Source organism: Poecile atricapillus, chromosome 19 (genome assembly GCF_030490865.1).
Source record: "Poecile atricapillus isolate bPoeAtr1 chromosome 19, bPoeAtr1.hap1, whole genome shotgun sequence".
NCBI lineage: Eukaryota > Metazoa > Chordata > Aves > Passeriformes > Paridae > Poecile > Poecile atricapillus.
Genome location: NC_081267.1, coordinates 7,799,831 through 7,815,485, shown reverse-complemented (window position 1 = coordinate 7,815,485; position 15,655 = coordinate 7,799,831). Strand labels below are relative to the sequence as shown.

Genomic DNA, 15,655 nt, shown 5'->3' with positions numbered 1-15,655 from the left:
TGTGACTAAAGCACAGTGGGTAGCACTGTTTGGAAGAGGCAATTTTAGTTGTACTGCTAAAATTTATGTGGCAAGCAGAAGAGGGGCAAGAGCAGCCGAGATCTACAACTGCCAAGACAAATGTAGATGAAATGATTTTGTGGGACTTTTCTGGAATTTTGTGGGATTTTGAAAAAATTTTAAAAAATTCGTGGGATTTTTCTGGAATTTTGTGCTATTTTTCTTGAATTCAATGGAATTTTTGTGGAATTTAGTGGAAATTTGGGGTGATTTTGTGGGATGTTTCTAGAATTTGGTGGGGTTTTGAGAAGATGTAGGGAAATTTTTGGGATTTTTCTGCAATTTTGTGGGATTTTTCTTAGATTTTCTGGGATTTTTCTTAGATTTTGTGGAAATTTGTGGAGATTTTAAGAGACATTTCTGGAATTAGATGGGGTTTTGAGAAGATTTAGGCAATTTTGGGAATTTTTTCTGCAATTTTGAGGTGTTTGGAGGAGACAAGAAGAATTTGGTGACGGATTTTTCTTATATTTTGTGGAATTCTGTGGAGATTTTGTTCGATTTTGCTGGAATTTTCTGGAATTTTGAGAAAATGGAAATAATTTTGTGGGATTTTTCTGGAATTTTGTGGGATTTAGAAGAGACAAAGAATGATGTGGTATTTTCTTAGATTTTGTGGTATTTTGTGGAGATTTGGTGGGATGTTTCTGGAATTTCCTAGGGTATTGGGAAGGTTTAGGGAATTTTGAGGGATTTTTTTCTGGTATCTTGTGGGATTTTGACGAGACTTGAAGAATTTTGTGTGATTTTTTTTTTATTTGGTGGAAATTTGTAGAGAATTGGTGGGATGTTTCTGGAATTTGGTAGGGTTTTTTCTTGAATTTTATTGGATATTGAGAAGATTTTGTGGGAGTTTTCTGGAATTTTCAGGGATATTGAGGAAACATGAAGTATTTTGAAGTATTTTCTTAGATTTTGTGGAAATTTGTGTAGATTTTGTGAGATGTTTCTGGGATTTGGTAAGGTTTTGGGAAGATTTAGGGATTTTTGGTTTTGTTTTTTCAATTTTGTGCAATTTTTTTTTAATTTTGTGGGATTTTGCATTAATTTAAATAATTTTATGCAATTTTTATGGAATTTTGAGGGATTTTGAGGAGACATGAAGGATTTTGTAGTATTTTTGTGGAATTTTATAAAAATTTCTAAGGATTTTGTGGGATGTTTGTGGAATTTGGTGGGGTTTGGAGAAGATATCTGCAATTTTGTGGGATTTTTCTTGGATTTTGTGGGATTTTGTGGAGAATTAAGAATTGTGAGGGATTTTTCTTGGGTTTTGTGGGATTATGTGGAGATTTGGTGGGATGTTTCTGGAATTAGGTAGGCTTTTGGGAAGATTTAGGGAATTTTTTGGGATTTTTTTCTGGTATTTTGTGGTATTTTGTGGAGATTTGAAGAATTTTGTGTGATTTTTCTTTGATTTTGTGGAAATTTGTGCAGAATTTATGGGATGTTTCTTGAATTTGGTAGGGTTTTCAGAGTATTTATGGAATTTTGTGGGATTTTTCTGGAATTTTTGGGGATTTTTCTTGATTTTTGTAGGATATTGAGGAGATTTTGTGAGATGTTTCTGGAATTTGGTAGGGTTTTGGGAAGATTTGTGCAATTTTGTGGGAGTTTTCTGGAATTTTGTAGGATATTGAGGAGATTTTGTGGGAGTTTTTTGGAATTTTGAGGGATTTTTAGGAAACATGAAGAATTATGGGGTATTTTCTTAAATTTTGTGGAAATTCATGGAGATTTTGTGGGATGTTTCTGGAATTTAGTGAGGTTTTGAGAAGATTTCTGAAATTTTGTGGGATTTTTCTTGAACTTTGTGGGATTTTGTGGAGACCTGATGAATTATGAGGTATTTTTCTTAGATTTTTTTGAATTTTGTGAAGATTTTGTGGGATGTTTCTGGAATTTTGTAGGATTTTGGGAAGATTTAGGGAATTTTGTGGGATTTTTTTCTGGAATCTTGATGGATTTTGACAAGACTTGAAGAATTTTATGGTATTTTTCTTAGATTTTGTGGAAATATGTGGAGATTTTGTGAGATGTTTCTGGAATTTGGTGGGGTATTCTGAACGCTTAGAGAATTGTGTGGGATTTTTCTGCAGTTTTGTAAGATTTTTCTTCAATTTTGTCAGATATTCAGGAGATATTGTGGGAGTTTTGTGGAAATTTTGAGGGAGTTTGAGGAGACATGAAGGATTTTGAGGTATTTTCTTAGATTTTATGGAAACTTGTGGGGATTTGGTGAAATGTTACTGGAATTTGGTGGGCTTTTGAGAAGATTTCTGCAATTCTGTGGGATTTTTTTCTGGAATTTTGTGGGATTTTTCTTGAATTTTGCGGGATCTTGTGGAGATTTGAAGAATTTTGTGGGATTTTTTTTAGATTTTGTAGAAATTTGTGGGGATTTTGTGGGATGTTTATGGAATTTGGTGGACTTTTGAGAAGATTTCTGCAATTGTGGGATTTTTTTCTGGAATTTTGTGGGATTTTACTTGATTTTTGTGGCATATTCAAGAGATTTTTTGAGATGTTTCTGGGATTTGGTAGAGTTTTGGGAAGATTTAGGGATTTTTGTTTTTGTTTTTTCAATTTCGTGCAATTTTTTTGTTGGTTTTGTGGGATTTTGCATAAGTTTAAATAATTTTGTGCGATTTTTGTGGAATTTTGAGGGATTTTGAGGAGACATGAAGAATTTTGAGGTATTTTCTTAAATTGTGTGGAAATTTGTGGGGGTTTTGTGAGATGTTTCTGGAATTTGGTAGGCTTTTGAAAAGATTTCTGCAATTCTGTGGGATTTTTTTCTGGAATTTTGTGGGATTTTGTGGAGACTTGAAGAATTTTGTGTGATTTTTCTTAGATTTTGTGGGATTATGTGGAGATTTGGTGGGATGTTTCTGGAATTTGGTAGGGTATTAGGAAGGTTTAGGGAATTTTGTGGGATTTTTTTCTGGTACCTTGTGGGATTTTGACGAGACTTGAAATATTTTGTGGGATTTTTTTTTAGATTTTGTGGAAATTTGTAGAGATTTTGTGGGATGTTTCTGGAATTTGGTAGGGTTTTTTCTTGAATTTTGTAGGATATTGAGAATATTTTGTGGGAGCTTTGTGGAATTTTCAAAGATTCTGAAAAAACATGGAGTATCTTGAGGTATTTTCTTAGATTTTGTGGAAATTTGTGAAGATTTTGTGAGATGTTTCTGCAATTTGGTAGGGCTTTGGAAAGATTTAGGGGATTTTTAGTTTCTCTCAATTTCGTGGGATTTTTTTGCAATTTTGTAGGATTTTGCAAAAGTTTAAATATTTTTGTGGGATTTTTTTCTGGAATCTTGAGAGATTTTGAGAAGACTTGAAAAATTTTGAGGGATTTTTCTTCGATTTTGTGGGATTTTGTAGAGATTTGGTGGGATGTCTCTTAAATTTGGTGGGGTTTTCAGAACATTTAGGGAATTGTGTGGGATTTTTCTGCAATTTTGTAAGATTTTTCTTATATTTTCCTGGATTTTCCTTAGATTTTGTGGAAATTGGTGGAGATTTTGAGAGGTTTCTGGAATTAGGTGGGTTTTGAAAAGATTTAGGCAATTTTGTGGTATATTTTTCTGGAATTTTGTGGGATCTTGATTTTTGTGGGATATTGAGGAGATGATGTGAAATATTTCTGGAATTCTGAGGGCTTTGGAGGAGACAAGAAGAATTTGGTGAGGGATTTTTCTTAGATTTTGTGGAATTCTGTGGAGGTTTTGTGCGATTTTGCTGGAATTTTCTGGAATTTTGAGAAAATGGAAAGAATTTTGTGGGATTTTTCTTGATTTTTGTGGGATACTGAGGAGATTTTGTGAAATGTTTCTGGAATTTGGTAGGGTTTTGAGAAGATTTCTGCAATTTTGTGGGATTTGTCTTGAATTTTATTGGATATTGAGAAGATTTTGTGGGAGTTTTCTGGAATTTTGAGGGATTTTTAGGAAACATGAAGAATTAGGGGGTATTTTCTTAGATTTTGTGGAAATTTGTGGCGATTTGGTGGGATGTTTCTGGAATTTGGTGGGGTTTTCAGTACATTTAGGGAGTTGTGTCAGATTTTACCGCAAATTTGTGGGTTTTTTCTTGAATTTTGTAGGATATTGAGGAGATTTTGTGGGAGCGTTGTGGAATTTTGAGGAATTTGAGGAGACATGAAGAATTTTGAGGTATTTTGTTAGATTTTGTGGTATTTTGTGGAGATGTTGTGGGATGTTACTGGGATTTGGTGGCATTTTGAGAAGATTTGTGCAATTTTGTGGGATGTTTCTGGAATTTGGTGGGATTTTTCTTGATTTTTCTAAGATATTCAATAGATTTTATGTGATGTTTCTGAGATTTGGTAGGGTTTTAGGAAGATTTAGAGATTTTTTTTGTTTTTTCAATTTCGTGCGATTTTTTTTGAGTTTTGTGGGATTTTGCAAAAGTTTAAATAATTTTGTGCAATTTTTGTGGGATTTTGAGGGATTTTGAGGAGACATGAGGAATTTTGTGGGATTTTTCTGGAATTTTATGGAAATTTGTAGGGATTTGGTGGGATGTTTCTGGAATTTGGTGGGGTTTTGAGAAGATTTCTGCAATTTTGTGGGATTTTTCACGGTTTTTGTGGAAATTTGTGGAGATTTGGTGGGATGTTAATGGAATGTTAATGGAATTGGTGTTTTCAGAACATTTAGGGAATTGTGTGGGATTTTTCTGCAAGTTTGTGGGATTTTCCTTGAATTTTGTCGGATATTGAGAAGATTTTGTGGGAGTTTTGTGGAATTTTGAGGGATTTTGAGGAGACAAAGAGGATTTTGAGATATTTTCTTAGATTTTGTGTAAATTTGTGGGGATTTTGTGGGATGTTTCTGGAATTTGGTGGGCTTTTGTGAATAGTTTTCTGGAAGTTTGTAGGATTTTTCTTGAATTTTGTGAGATTTTGTGGGGACTTGAAGAATTTTGTGGGATTTTTCTTAGATTTTGTGGAAATTTGTGTAGATTTAGTGGGATGTTACTGGAATTGGGTGGGGTTTTGAAAAAATTTCTGCAATTTTTTGGGATTTTGTGGAATTTTGTGGGATTTTTCTTGATTTTTGTGGGATATTGAGGAGATTTTGTGGGAGTTTTGTGGAATTTTGAGGGATTTTGAGGAGACTTGAGGAATTCTGTGGGATTTTTCTTAGATTTTGTGGAAATTTGTGGAGATTTGGTGAGATGTTTCTGGAAGTTTGTGGGATTGTTTTTGAAATGTTGTGGAATTTTCTGGTGTTTTGTGGGATTTGAGAAGATGTGAAAAATTTTGTGGGATTTCTCTTCTATTTTGTGGAAATTTTTGGAGATTTTGTCGGATGTTTCTGGAATTTGCTAGGTTTTTCAGAACATTTAGGGAATTTTGTGGGATTTTCTTCGAATTTTGTGGGAATTTGTGGAGATTTTGTGGGATGTTTCTGGAATTTGGTAGGGTTTTGAGAAAATTTCTGCAATTCTGTGGGATTTTTCTTGATTTTTGTGGGATATTCAGGAGATTTTTTGAGATGTTTCTGGAATTTGCTAGGTTTTTGGGAAGTTTTAGGGATGTTTTGTTTTTGTTTTTGCAATTTCGTGCAATTTTTTTTTATTTTTATGGGACTTTGCAAAAGTTCAAATAATTTTGTGGGATTTTTCTGAAATCTTGAGGGATTTTGAGGAGACTTGAAGAATTTTGAAGGACTTTTATTAGATTTTGTGGTATTTCGTGGATATATGTTGGTGTGTTTCCGGAATTTGTTCGGGTTTTCAGAACATTTATGGAATTGTGTGGGATTTTTCTGCAATTTTGTAGGATATTGAGGAGATTTTGTGGGAGTTTCGTGGAATTTTGAAGGATTTTGCAAAAGTTTTAATAATTTTGTGGGATTTTTCTGGAATCTTGTGGGCTTTTGAGGAGACTTGAAAAATTTTGTGGGATTTTTCTTACATTTTGTGGAAATTTGTGGCGATTTGGTGGGATGTTTCTGGAATTTGGTAGGGTTTTGATAAATTTAGGGAATTTTAAGGGATTTTGATGAGATACTGTGGGATGTTTGTGGAATTTTCTGGGTTTTTTGCGGATTTTTGAGGGGTTTTGAGGAGACTTGAAAAATTTTGACAGAGTTTTGTGAGATTATGTTGAAGTTTGTGGAGATTTTTCTGGATATTTCTGGACTTTGGTGGGGATTTAATAAGATTTAGAGAGTTTCTTGGGATTGTTTTGGAATTTTGTGGGATTTTGAAAATTTTAAATAATTTGTGGTTTTTTTCCGGAATGTGTGGGATTTTTCTGTAAATTTGTGGGGGCTTTTTTGAATGCTGTGCATTTGCTGGAATTTTGTGAGATTTTGAGAAGACTTGTGGAATTTGGAGGGATTTATCTTAGATTGTGTGGAAGTTTGTGGAGATTTTGTGGGATGTTTCTGGAATTTGGTAATGTTTTGAGAAGATTTAGGGAATTTGTTGGTATTTTTGTACAATTTTGTGGGGATTTTTCTATAATTTTATGGGATTTTGAGAAAATTTACATAATTTTCTGGGGTTTTTTTTTGAATTTTCGAGATTTCTTTGGAGTTTTCTGGAATTTTTCTTGAATTTTGTGGGATTTTTCTTGAATTTTGTGGGACTTTGAGAAGACTTGAAGGATTTCGTGGGATTTTTCTTAGAATTTGTGGAAATTTGTGGGGATTTTGTGGGATGTTTCTGGAATTTGCTAGGGTTTTGAGAAGATTTAGGGAATTTTGTGGGATTTTTTTTTAATACTGTGAATGTTTTCTGGAATTTTGTAGGATTTTGAGAACATTTGGGGCAATTTTTATGAAGATTTTGATGAATAAAATAGAAAAAAATTGAGTAAAACTGCTGAAATTATGGTAAACAAAGGTGAAAAGCAAAACCATCCCAAGGGACCTGAACTCTGTGCTAAATCCACATGGTTTGGCCTAACATCAGCCAAATAAGGTTAAAATCGTCCCAAGGTGTCCAAAGTGTAACCAAAAGGGCATAAAAATGCCCAAACTGGTGTAAAACTCACTCCAAATGGCCTAAAATCACCCTTGAATCTCCCAAATGGTGCAAGATCCACCCTGAAAGTCGCTGGTTTTGCCTCAAATCACCCAAAGGGCCCCAACATCCCCCAACCTGGCCTGAAACGCCCAAAAGGGACCTGAAATCACCCGAAAAGGGCTCGGTTCGAGCGGCACCGGGACTGGGAGCGAGACCGAGATCGAGACTGAGACCGAGACTGAGACCGAGAGCGGGCCTGAGACTGGGACTGAATCCGGCACCGGCACCGAGACCGGCACCGCTCCGGGACCGGGACTGAGACCGGGACCGGGACTGAGACCGGGACCGGCACCGCTCTGGGATTGAGATCGACACCGGGACCGGAATCGGCTCCAGGAGTGCCCCGGGACTGCTCTGAGACTGAGACCGAGGCCAGCACAGGGACTGGGATCAACACCAGGAGCGCTCCCAGACCGAGACTGAGACCAGAGCCGGGATCAGCACTGGGATCACTCCGGGACCGGCACCAGGATCAGCACCGGGATCACTCCTGGAGCAGCACTGGGATCAGCACCAGGATCACTCCGGGAGCAGCACTGGGATCAGCACTGGGATCGCTCCAGGACCAGCACTGGGATCAGCACCGGGATCACTCCAGGACCAGCACTGACATTGGGACAGGAACTGCTCCGAGGCCAAGACTGAGACCAGGACTGAAACCAGCCCTGGCACCGGCACTGAGACTGGCACCGCTCCGGGACCGAGACCGAGACTGAGAGTGAGATGGAGACAAAGACTGGGACTGGGAGCGCTCTGGGACCGACACTGGGACCACCACAGCTCCGGGACAGAGATCGACACCGGGACCGGAATCAGCTCTGGGATGGCTCCGGGACCACTGCGTTCACTCCGGGCAGTTTTGGCCATGCCCCCGGGCGAGACTGGGAAAGGCTGGGAGGGACTGGGAAAGAACTGGGAGGGAACTGGGAGGGAACTGGGAGGGAACTGGGAGGGAGCGCTGGGCGGTGCAGGACCGCCTCGTTTTGCATCATTCCGGTGCAGCCATCCCAGTCCCTGTGGTCCCGGTCCATGTGATCCCAATCTCTGGTGCTGATCCATACGGTCCCGGTCTGTGCAATCCCAGTCTGTGCAATCCCAGCCCATGGATCCCAGTCTGTGTGGTCCTGCATGGCACACACTCCAAGAATCTGGAATTCCAGTTCCCAGCAAGGAAAAGATGTTCCTGCCCTTGAAGGCAAAGCTCTTGAGAAGGGGCCGAGAGCCAAGTGCAGCAAGATCTTACAGTGACATTTCCCTGCCAGCCCCCAGAACTTCACCCATGCTTGTTGTAGCTCCTGGACTGGGAATTAAATCAGGGGAGGGTCTCTGGTGGGAGCTGCCCTGGGTGCAGGGAGATGCTGATGTTAGCGTTCAGGAACACACATAATCACAGATTGATTATATGCAGGTGCTTGATTGAAGCGCACGGGAACTAGGGGTATCAGCAACCCAAATCTAGCTCCATCATCTTTGTCCAAAGTGCACATATTTCTACAATTTCAGCTGTAGCAGTAATCACTGTAACAACCTCATTAATATTGCTTCATTAATATTGCTTGATTAGCTTTATCAATATTGCTTCATGAGAGTTAGCTCATCCTTGTACGAACATGTACAAATCTTATCTCTGGGTGGGTATTCTGGAATTCCCAAGTACCAGTTCCCGTTACCGTAAACATTTCAGCTTGCTAGACCATCCCTAATACCAGACATTCTTGCGGCCTACTTCTTCATGGTTTTAAGAAACATTTTCAGAAACATTTAACCCCATAGTGACAAGGCTTTCACTGCTGTGGTGTCACACACAGTGGAACACTGTGGCTGTCACTGCTGTGGTGTCACAGAGAGGGGAGCACTGGGGCTGTCACTGCTGCGGTGTGTGATAGATTGACATTTAAGTAAAAAAGATAAACAGCTAAAAAAGTTAAGGTTGCTGGAGGCTGATGGGAGTTTTTTCTCCTGGCCAATAAGTGGTCATTTGCGATAACTGACAGTAGTTTTGACCATTGAAAAGTTGATACCTGTGAACATCACCCTTTAAAACTTAAGCCCGGGAATTTCTCTTTCTCTTTAGTTTCTGGCTTTTGAAGAGGTAACAGGGCTCTGGTTCAGCCTCCGCTGCTCCAGGCCTGACAAGGCTGCGAGGGGAGTGGGGCTGACTGGAGTTCTGCAGTTCCTGGTGGGGGATAGAGACTGTGAAGTGACAGGAGCCCCTTCCCAGAGGGAAGTACTCCCATCTGTCCTACTGGTCTGGCCTTAATGTAAATCTTTGACTTCATCAAAGGGTCATTGCTAAACAAAACCTTGGTTTTGCCTGCTGACATTGCTGGTCAGGCGGTGTCCCAGGAGATGCTCTTGATGGTTGCCTCTTTTCCTGGGCATGGCACTGGAGGAGGTCCAGGCCCAGGTGATGCCACTGAAGGAAATGTGCCCTCATCCCAGGGATGCTCAACACAGACTCCCCCAGCCCCTCAGTGCCCCGCTGCTGGTCACAGCAGCCCCTGCCTGGCTCCTGCCTGCCCACACCATGGTCAGCCCTGCCTGCTCCTGGACATGGAGCTCAGCCAGGGCTGGTGCTGTGTGGGCTTTGCTGGTGGTACCAGCCAGACACTGGGGTGAGAGCTCCATCTCTTTATTGGAACAGAAGAGCTGTGCTGGGCCCTGCCCTGGCAGGAGGGACCCACCTTCAGTCCAGGCCACAGAGCAGGGCGTGTCCCTTCAGGGACACAGGGCCTTGCTTTGGGTGGTGGCAGCATCTGCACAGCTGCAAGCTGGTAATGCAGCTGTGACAGGGACATCACGTATGGGCATGGAGATGTGAAATGTGTGGTGCAGGTGTCCCTGAGGGAGGTGTTTGGCTGGACTTTTAAAGCTGCAGAGAGGAACCTGTTGAGAGAGGAGATGGCTGAGGCCCCAGCTGCAGCTGGCACACAGGGACCCTCTTGCACACTGGGAGATTCTCACTGTGCTCCAAGTTTCCCTCTGAAGACTAAGAGGTGAATGTGGATGGGCTCAGCAGCTGATCTACAGGCCAAACAATTGAGTTAGCAAAAGAAGAAATTGAGAAAATACAAGTTTATCCATAGCAAGGAAGAAAGCAAGGCCGTTAGCATGGAAACCAATAAAAAGGGACATAAGGGGTATTTGCAGTTGTAATAAATGGAATTGGTTCGTGCTAACTAAATTTTAACTGTTATTAAAGTTATTATTAGAAACAATCATGAATCAGTGTTACAAAGCTGATGTACCCCTTTGCAGATGTTACATGTCAAATTCAAGGTACAGGATATAGTTTAGAAGATAAATGGTGTCTCAAGGCCAATATGGCCTTGAGATGGACCAAAATTAGAACAAATTTAGGCATTGGGCCTAAAGATTAGTAAACATAAGGCTAATTAGTAGACTAACATAACACAAGGCTTAGTACACACACGTAAACCTGTAAGGTTATCCAAAGGATAATGAGGAAGAGGAGAAGCCTTTGGCAAAAGACCACCAAAAGAAGACCGAAGACCCCCTAACAACAAGTGAGGCATGCGCCGTGAAGAAAAGTGATGTAAAGTCAGAAAAATCGGAAATAGGAGGAAACTTACAGGAAATATTAATGAATATGTAAAAGCATACAGTATATAAGTTTAGCTTGAAGTGCTTTGTTTTGAATGTGAGGCAGCGTGGGAAGCCTCCGTACTCTGGTCGGTTTTGCTTATGCTTTATTCATACTTAATGTCTAGCAGATTATATATATAAATTTTAATTTTTTATTAAACTGAATTATTTTACTAAACTATATTCTTTTATACTACATTACTATTCAATTTAGTAAATTGTATTAATTTTTAATTAAACTGCCATTAACCAAAGGGGCCTAGTTGTGAAAATTCTAATTTCATTTATAACAATATTTTAACAAAGAAGGCTGGTACAACAACATTGGTATTTACCAAACATGACACAACATGAGGTATATTAACAAAGAAGGCACCTTACGGTGACAACATTCTACGGTTCAAACTGTAAAACATCTTTGTGTACTGATCAGGAGGTCACGATTTACTCTTTACACTCCTGATGCTAAATGTCTCCTGAGGAGGTCTGGTCACAGAGAAGAAAGAGCCCCTTGTGGGCTGCCCCTGTTTGGACAACCTGCTCCTCACCCTGAGCCTCAGCAGGTCTGACATCGCCCACCTGGGACTGACATCCCAAAACAATGAAAATATTTCTCTTTATAATTTTTCTTTATACTTAAAATCTAATTAATTAATAAAAATATTTTTAATAATAATAATATTATTCTGTATTTTTATAACCTAATTTTTTATATTTATATGAAAGAATTGATACATTTTTAGCAACTAAAAACATTATCGGTCCTCGGTTCAAAGTACCACAATTCCCTTCATTAATTAATTGGTCACTATTTCTCCCTCTTTATGATAATTACACACATTTTTAGTCCTTTGATCATCATTTTTATCATTTTCTCAGACAGGGTAAAAGGGACCACTTTGGGGTCCATGGAGACTTTTCTGGGGAACATTTGGGGCAGTTTTGGGTCTGGGGCGGGAATTTAGAAAGAACTTGGGGGTCTGGAGGACACTTGGGGAGCCGGGTGGGCACTTGGAGGGGCACTTAGGGATTCTGTGGGACAATTCGGGATCCAGGGGAGCACTTGGGGGTCCAGGGGGGCACTTGGAGGTCAGGGAGGGGAATCTGGGGGCCCTTTGGGGTCCGGGCGGGCACTTGGCGGGCTGTAACGGGGAATCTATGGGCCGCGGGGGATGATGGGAGTTGTAGGCGCCGGTATAATACGGTTTAACGGAGCCGCGGAGCATCACGGGAGTTGAAGGCGCAGCTCCAATGGGTTCCGGTGAGGCGCGGGGCATGACGGGAGATGGAGTCCCGGCTGGAATAGCGCTCTATGGGGGCCGCGGAGCATGATGGGAGCTGTAGTCCCGGAAGTGGCTCGGAAGGCGCGTTTGGCGGTGTGGGGAAGCGCTTGGAGAAAACTTTTGCGTCCGAGCCGTGGCTGCAGGTGATCGGGGCGAATCTATACGGCTCGGGAGCACTTGGGGGGAACCTGGGGAGCTGTAACCGGGCTCTTTAGGGCGGGGGGCACGGCAGGAGGTTTGGGCGCGGAACTGTGTTGTGGGATGATGGGAGATGAATTCCCAGCAGTGGCTGGAAGGGGAATCTGTGGGGTCGGGAGCATTCAGGGATCCAGGGACGCTTTGGGGAGTCCTGAACGGGCGCAGAGGGGGCACTTGGGGATCCTGAAGGGTTTGGAGGAGACTTATGGGACATATGGGGGCTGATCTCAAGGTTCTGGGGAGCGCAGGGCATATTCCCAGTTCCTCACTGGTCTCAGTTGCCCCCTGCAGGCTCCTACTCACTGCCAGTATGATCCCAGTATGATCCCAGTATGATGTCAGTACACCCTCAGTAGAATCTCAGCCACTGCCAGGATGATCCCAGTACAAACCAGTCCCTGCCAGTGCTGCCACTCCTGGGATCCCCCAGCCCTCTCTGTGTTCCCCCCTCCCGCATCTCCCCAGAGCAGCCCCAAGGGCTGGCAGTCCCCAGCCAGGGTCCCCAGCCAGCCCCAGGTTGGATCTGCAGCCCCCAATTTTCCCAGTTTCCCTCTCCTTTTCCCCGGGCCGGGTTCCCCCCGTCCCCAGCGGGTGGGAGCAGCGGAGAGCCCCGCGCTGCCCATCCCGACCTGTCCCGGCTCCATCCCCGCTCCTGCCGTGGGCTGTGAGGGGTTCGGGAACGGGGCACCGAGGGTGTCACTGCTCCTGGGGGAGGAGGAGGAGGGATGGAAGAGGAGGGATGAAGAAGGAGAGTGAGAAGGAATGGAAGTAGGAGAAGGAGGTGGAGTTAGGGAGGAGAAGGAGGAGGGATGGAAGGGGAGGAGAGGGAGGAAGATGTTGTAAATACTCTACAAACCCCTTCATTCTTGTCCCCCATGGGGATGTGTCCGCCCATCACAGAACACGGGCGGGAAGGGGTCTCAAAATATATCCAACATGGACCTAAGGTATTTTAGACAAAGAAGGCTCAGACTTACGAGACGTGGTCCTGGGTTTATTGTATGTGGATCGCCTGGGGCAAGAAAGAGGCTGAGATTCCTCGGGTGCTCTCTTAAACTTGGGGGAGGGGGTGGCCAGGGGATACAGGGGGGTTACAGCCAATGGGATAGGGAAAAGAAAAGGGAGGTTAGGTAGGGACAAACCTTATACAACACCAAGGGTGAGTTCTTCCCTTGGGACAGACCATAATTTTTTAAATGCACTTGAACAGGAAGAGGAGGGACAAAGGAAGATCAGGGAAAGGAGAAGGAACCAAGAGGTCAAGAACTCCCTGAATTCACAGTCCCCCACCTGTGGGATCATCACCCCCCATCCCACAGGTGCCCCGAGAGGGGGAGCTCAGCCCAGATATCCTGGGGGGTCCCTGGGTTGGGTTTTTTGGGGGGGGATATTTGTGACTTAAGGACTGCAAAGCTGAGCGGAAAATGCCCCTTGGGGGGACACTGGGGGGTCCCAGCATCCCTGAGTGGGGAGATGGAAATGGGGGAACTTTTCAGATTCCTGGCACTCCCAGCAGCCTGGGGAGGGCAGGGACCGAGCAGACAGGGGACCCAAAGTACAAGTGTGACCCCCAGCAGCTGGGATGGGGGGAATCACTGAACACCAAAAGGGGAGAGACCAGAGATGGGAAACTCCTAGGAGGAATTTTCAGGGCTGAATCTTGATGTTTTGGAGGTTTTTATGGATAGCTTGTGATTTCTAGAGATGGATGTGGGCAGGATGAGCCCCCTAATCCAATGTGCTCATGAATTGTATTTTTCTCCAAACCAGGATTTTTCATTCACAAACCTAGGCTGGATGGAGAGGAAGGCTGCGAGGAAGAGGAAAATGCCCCAGGACACCCAGGCAGGTGAGGAGGAAGTCAGTGCCCCTTTCCCCCTCTCTCCTGCTCCATCTCCCAGCCCAGCCTGGCCCCCGGCTGCAGGACAACCCCGCTGCCGACGCCGTCCTGCCGGGGACGCACTGGGGGGATCTCCTTCCCCTTCCCTCTGGCACGGAGGCAAATCCCATCCTCTCCTTGTCCTTCCTCCCCCAGAGAAAAAGCTGAGGATGGAGACCAGGGAGGACAAATCCCCGCAGCAGAACCTTGTGGAAGAGGCTGTTTTGAGCAGCTCCGCAGCACAGGAATCCAACGGGGAGGAAAATCCCCAGAGATCCTGCAGGAGGAGGGGCTCCAAACCCAACCCAGGGTGCTCTGAGGAGGAAAGACCCACCCTGTGCCGGGAAGGCGGCCGGAGATCCAGCCAGGGCTCTGAGCTGGTGGTCCATGAGCAGCTTCAGGATGGGGAGAAGCCCTACAAGTGCTTGGAGTGTGGGAAGAGCTTCAGCCAGAGCACCAAACTGATCTGCCACCAGATGATCCACACTGGGGAATGGGCCTATGAGTGTGGGGAATGTGGGAAGGGCTTCAGCTTCAACTCCCAACTCATCACGCATCAGTGCATCCACAGTGGGGAGAGGCCCTACGAGTGTGGTGAGTGTGGGAAGAGGTTTCGGATCAGCTCCACTCTCCTCGTGCACCAGCGAATTCACACGGATGAGAGGCCCTTCCGCTGCCCCGAGTGCGGGAAGGGCTTCAAGCACAACTCCAACCTCATCAACCACAAACGCATCCACACTGGGGAGAGGCCTTATGAGTGTTCTCAGTGTGGGAAGAGCTTCTCCAGGAGCTCTACCTTGACCCAACACCAGCGGAGGCACCAGTAAGGGAAGCCCTGTGAGTGCCCCAAGTGCAGGAAGAGCTTCATGTTCTGCTCCAGCTCCATCCTCCATCAGAGAACCCACGTTGGGCAGAGCCCTGATGACCCACGTTCCCAGTGATCTGCATTGGGAACACACTGGGCTGGAGGACATTTTATTTTGGTTCTGTCTTTTGATTCATCTTCATCCCTTTAAAACAGACAAAATTGGGGTAAAAGTCTACAAATTCGTCAAAGGCATCTAAAGCCTCACTTTTCACTAGTGCTTTAAGGGAATCTGGGATTCAAGGAGATACTTGGGAGGACTTGGGGATTGTGGGGGTATCTGTTGTAGTTTTCTCCATCTCTTGGCACTCAAAAAGATGAGAGGGTTCAATCTGTCTTCTCAAAACCACTCAATGCCACTGAAAAGGACTCATTCCCACCCAGAATTCCTGGATTCCACAGCCCCTCAGGGTGTGATGCCTCAAGTTTTAGCTTTCACATCTTTCATATACTGCACTGCCTTGGTTTGTAGCTTTGAACTTCCTATTAAGTGTTAGTGAGCTCTCTTCACAGAGTAGGTAGACAAAACAATTCCTTTTCTAGCTTGATACCAAGGACAGTTGTTACAAGTTTCAGGCCCAAAAGCATAAACAAGGGTGGACTGAAGAGAGAAAACAAGAAGGATGGGACTTCATCATCTGAAGCTGTAATTGGACAATGAACCCAAATATGCAGATGAACCTAAACTTCTAAAAA

The 15,655-nt window shown here is 43.6% G+C and overlaps 1 long non-coding RNA gene and 1 pseudogene across 1 annotated transcript; one reads left to right on the top strand and one right to left on the bottom strand.

The window, feature by feature from the left end:
• LOC131586380 (uncharacterized) overlaps window positions 1–15,655 on the bottom strand; it is a 585,722-nt pseudogene that overhangs the window by 243,462 nt on the left and 326,605 nt on the right.
• Window positions 12,093–14,290, top strand: LOC131586427 (uncharacterized). The gene is made up of 3 exons (XR_009279135.1): window positions 12,093–12,160; window positions 13,986–14,064; window positions 14,251–14,290. It is a non-coding gene; the product is annotated as an uncharacterized LOC131586427 (long non-coding RNA).